Genomic DNA, 5,000 nt, shown 5'->3' with positions numbered 1-5,000 from the left:
TGTGTGTATCTGTGTCAGTGTGTGTGTCTGTGTGCATGTGTCTGTGTGTGTGTCTGTGTGTGTGTCTGTGTTTGTGTCTGTGTGTGTGTCTGTGTGTGTGTCTGTGTGTGTGCGTCTGTGTGTTTGAGTCTCTGTGTGTGTCTGTGTGTGTGTGTCTGTGTGCGTGTCTGCGTGTGTGTGTCTGTGTGTCTGTCTGTGTGTGTGTGTGTGTGTCTGTGTGTGTGTGTCTTTGTGTCTATCTGTGTGCGTTTGTCTGTGTGTTTGTCTGTGTGTGTGTGTCTGTGTGTCTGTGTGCGTGTGTCTGTGTTCGTGTGTCTGTGTGTGTGTCTGTGTCTGTGTGCGTGTCTGTCTGTGTGTGTGTCTGTGTGTGTGTCTCTGTGTGTGTGTCTGTGTGTGTGTCTGTGTGTGTCTGTCTGTGTGCATGTGTCTGTGTGTGTTTGTCTGTGTGTGTGTCTGTGTGTCTTTCTGTGTGTGTGTCTGTGTGTGTGTCTGTGTGTGTGTCTGTGTGTGTGTGTCTGTGTGTGTGTCTGTGTGTGTGTCTGTCTGTGTGTCTGTGTCTGTGTGCGTGTCTGTCTGTGTGTGTGTCTGTGTGTGTGTCTCTGTGTGTGTGTCTGTGTGTGTGTCTGTTTGTGTGTGTGTGTCTGTCTCTGTGTGTGTCTGTGTGTGTGTGTCTGTGTGTGTCTCTGTCTGTGTGTGTGTATCTGTGTGTGTGTCTCTGTCTGGGTGTGTGTATCTGTGTCTGTTTGTGTGTCTGTGTGTGTGTCTGTGTGTGTGTCTGTGTGTCTGTGTGTGTGTCTGTGTGTGTCTGTGTGCGTGTCTGTGTGTGTGTCTGTCTGTGTCTGTCTGTGTGTGTGTCTGTGTGTGTCTGTCTGTGTGCATGTGTCTGTGTGTGTTTGTCTGTGTGTGTGTCTGTGTGTCTTTCTGTGTGTGTGTCTGTGTGTGTGTCTGTGTGTGTTTCTGAGTGTGTGTCTGTGTGTGTGTCTGTGTGTGTGTCTGTGTGTGTGTCTGTGTGTGTCTGTCTGTGTGTCTGTGTCTGTGTGTGTGTCTGTCTGTGTGTGTCTGTCTGTGTGTGTCTGTGTGTGTGTCTGTTTGTGTGTCTGTCTCTGTGTGTCTGTCTGTGTGTGTGTCTGTGTGTGTGTCTTTGTGTGTGCCTGTGTGTGTGTCTGTGTGTGTCTGTCTGTGTGTCTGTGTCTGTGTGTGTGTCTGTCTGTGTGTGTGTCTGTGTGTGTGTCTTTGTGCGTGTGTCTGTGTATGTGTCTGTGTGCGTGTGTCTGTGTGTGTGTTTCTGTGTGCGTGTGTCTGTGTGTGTCTGTCTGTGTGCGTGTGTCTGTGTGCGTGTGTCTGTGTGTGTCGAGGTATGTGTTTCTCTCTGTATGCGTGTGTCTGTGTGTGTGTGTCTGTGTGCATGTGTCTGTGTGTGTCTGTCTGTGTGCGTGTGTCTGTGTGCGTGTGTCTGTGTGTGTCTCGAGGTGTGTGTTTCTCACTGTGTGCGTGTGTCTGTGTGTGTCTGTCTGTGTGTCTGTGTCTGTGTGTGTGTCTGTCTGTGTGTGTGTCTGTGTGTGTGTCTTTGTGCGTGTGTCTGTGTATGTGTCTGTTTGCGTGTGTCTGTGTGTGTGTCTGTGTGTGTGTCTGTGTGTGTTTCTGTGTGTGTCTGTCTGTGTGTCTGTGTCTGTGTGCGTGTCTGTGTGCGTGTCTGTCTGTGTGTGTGTCTGTGTGTGTGTCTTTGTGCGTGTGTCTGTGTGTGTGTCTGTGTGCGTGTGTCTGTGTGTGTGTGTCTGTGTGTGTGTGTCTGTGTGTGTGTGTCTGTGTGTGTGTCTCTGTGTTTGTGTCTGTGTGTTTCTGTCGGTGTGTGTGTGTGTCTGTGTGTGTGTCTGTCTGTGTAGGTCTGTCTGTGTGTGTGTCTGTGTGTGTGTCTGTGTGTGTGCGTCTGTGTGTTTGAGTCTCTGTGTGTGTCTGTGTGTGTGTGTCTGTGTGCGTGTCTGTGTGCATGTGTCTGTGTGTGTGTCTGTGTGTGTGTCTGTGTGTGTGTCTGCATGTGTGTGTCTGTGTGTGTCTGTCTGTGTGTGTGTGTCTGTGTGTGTTTCTCTGTGTTTGTGTCTGTGTGTGTCTGTCAGTGTGTGTGTGTGTCTGTGTGTGTGTCTGTCTGTGTATGTCTGTCTGTGTGTGTGTCTGTGTGTGTCTGTCTGTCTGTGTGTGTGTATCTGTCTGTGTGTGTGTGTCTGTCTGTGTGTCTGTGTCTGTGTGTGTGTCTGTCTGTGTGTGTATGTCTGTCTGCGTGTGTGTGTCTGTGTGTCTGTCTGTGTGTGTGTGTCTGTGTGTATGTGTCTGTGTGTGTGTCTGTGTGTGTGTGTCTGTGTGTGTGTCTGTGTGTGTCTGTTGGTGTGTGTGTGTCTGTGTGTGTGTCTGTGCGTGTCTGTCGGTGTGTGTGTGTCTGTGTGTGTGTCTGTGTGTGTGTCTGTGTGTGTGTGTCTGTGTGTGTGTCTCTGTATGTGTGTTTCTGTCTGTGTGCGTGTCTGTGTGTGTCTGTCTGTGTGTGTGTCTCTGTGTGTGTCTTTGTGCGTGTGTCTGTGTATGTGTCTGTGTGCGTGTGTCTGTGTGTGTGTCTGTGTCCGTGTGTCTGTGTGTGTCTGTCTGTGTGCGTGTGTCTGTGTGTGTGTCGAGGTGTGTTTTTCTCTCTGTGTGCGTGTGTCTGTGTGTGCGTGTCTGTGTGTGTGTGTCTGTGTGTGTGTCTGTGTGCATGTGTCTGTGTGTGTGTCTGTGTGTGTGTGTCTGTGTGTGTGTCTGTGTGTGTCTGTCTGTCTGTATGTGTGTATCTCTCTGGGTGTGTGTATCTGTGTCAGTGTGTGTGTCTGTGTGCATGTGTCTGTGTGTGTGTCTGTGTGTGTGTCTGTGTTTGTGTCTGTGTGTGTGTCTGTGTGTGTGTCTGTGTGTGTGCGTCTGTGTGTTTGAGTCTCTGTGTGTGTCTGTGTGTGTGTGTCTGTGTGCGTGTCTGCGTGTGTGTGTCTGTGTGTCTGTCTGTGTGTGTGTGTGTGTGTCTGTGTGTGTGTGTCTTTGTGTCTATCTGTGTGCGTTTGTCTGTGTGTTTGTCTGTGTGTGTGTGTCTGTGTGTCTGTGTGCGTGTGTCTGTGTTCGTGTGTCTGTGTGTGTGTCTGTGTCTGTGTGCGTGTCTGTCTGTGTGTGTGTCTGTGTGTGTGTCTCTGTGTGTGTGTCTGTGTGTGTGTCTGTGTGTGTCTGTCTGTGTGCATGTGTCTGTGTGTGATTGTCTGTGTGTGTGTCTGTGTGTCTTTCTGTGTGTGTGTCTGTGTGTGTGTCTGTGTGTGTGTCTGTGTGTGTGTGTCTGTGTGTGTGTCTGTGTGTGTGTCTGTCTGTGTGTCTGTGTCTGTGTGCGTGTCTGTCTGTGTGTGTGTCTGTGTGTGTGTCTCTGTGTGTGTGTCTGTGTGTGTGTCTGTTTGTGTGTGTGTGTCTGTCTCTGTGTGTGTCTGTGTGTGTGTGTCTGTGTGTGTCTCTGTCTGTGTGTGTGTATCTGTGTGTGTGTCTCTGTCTGGGTGTGTGTATCTGTGTCTGTTTGTGTGTCTGTGTGTGTGTCTGTGTGTGTGTCTGTGTGTCTGTGTGTGTGTCTGTGTGTGTCTGTGTGCGTGTCTGTGTGTGTGTCTGTCTGTGTCTGTCTGTGTGTGTGTCTGTGTGTGTCTGTCTGTGTGCATGTGTCTGTGTGTGTTTGTCTGTGTGTGTGTCTGTGTGTCTTTCTGTGTGTGTGTCTGTGTGTGTGTCTGTGTGTGTTTCTGAGTGTGTGTCTGTGTGTGTGTCTGTGTGTGTGTCTGTGTGTGTGTCTGTGTGTGTCTGTCTGTGTGTCTGTGTCTGTGTGTGTGTCTGTCTGTGTGTGTCTGTCTGTGTGTGTCTGTGTGTGTGTCTGTTTGTGTGTCTGTCTCTGTGTGTCTGTCTGTGTGTGTGTCTGTGTGTGTGTCTTTGTGTGTGCCTGTGTGTGTGTCTGTGTGTGTCTGTCTGTGTGTCTGTGTCTGTGTGTGTGTCTGTCTGTGTGTGTGTCTGTGTGTGTGTCTTTGTGCGTGTGTCTGTGTATGTGTCTGTGTGCGTGTGTCTGTGTGTGTGTTTCTGTGTGCGTGTGTCTGTGTGTGTCTGTCTGTGTGCGTGTGTCTGTGTGCGTGTGTCTGTGTGTGTCGAGGTATGTGTTTCTCTCTGTATGCGTGTGTCTGTGTGTGTGTGTCTGTGTGCATGTGTCTGTGTGTGTCTGTCTGTGTGCGTGTGTCTGTGTGCGTGTGTCTGTGTGTGTCTCGAGGTGTGTGTTTCTCACTGTGTGCGTGTGTCTGTGTGTGTCTGTCTGTGTGTCTGTGTCTGTGTGTGTGTCTGTCTGTGTGTGTGTCTGTGTGTGTGTCTTTGTGCGTGTGTCTGTGTATGTGTCTGTTTGCGTGTGTCTGTGTGTGTGTCTGTGTGTGTGTCTGTGTGTGTGTCTGTTTGTGTGTGTGTGTCTGTCTCTGTGTGTGTCTGTGTGTGTGTGTCTGTGTGTGTCTCTGTCTGTGTGTTTGTATCTGTGTGTGTGTCTCTGTCTGGGTGTGTGTATCTGTGTCTGTTTGTGTGTCTGTGTGTGTGTCTGTGTGTGTGTCTGTGTGTCTGTGTGTGTGTCTGTGTGTGTCTGTGTGCGTGTCTGTGTGTGTGTCTGTCTGTGTCTGTCTGTGTGTGTGTCTGTGTGTGTCTGTCTGTGTGCATGTGTCTGTGTGTGTTTGTCTGTGTGTGTGTCTGTGTGTCTTTCTGTGTGTGTGTCTGTGTGTGTGTCTGTGTGTGTTTCTGAGTGTGTGTCTGTGTGTGTGTCTGTGTGTGTGTCTGTGTGTGTGTCTGTGTGTGTCTGTCTGTGTGTCTGTGTCTGTGTGTGTGTCTGTCTGTGTGTGTCTGTCTGTGTGTGTCTGTGTGTGTGTCTGTTTGTGTGTCTGTCTCTGTGTGTCTGTCTGTGTGTGTGTCTGTGTGTGTGTCTTTGTGTGTGCCTGTGTGTG

This window comes from Giraffa tippelskirchi, chromosome X (genome assembly GCF_054371585.1).
Source record: "Giraffa tippelskirchi isolate mGirTip1 chromosome X, T2T-mGirTip1v1.2.pri, whole genome shotgun sequence".
NCBI lineage: Eukaryota > Metazoa > Chordata > Mammalia > Artiodactyla > Giraffidae > Giraffa > Giraffa tippelskirchi.
Note: the sequence above shows the minus strand (reverse complement) of the source record.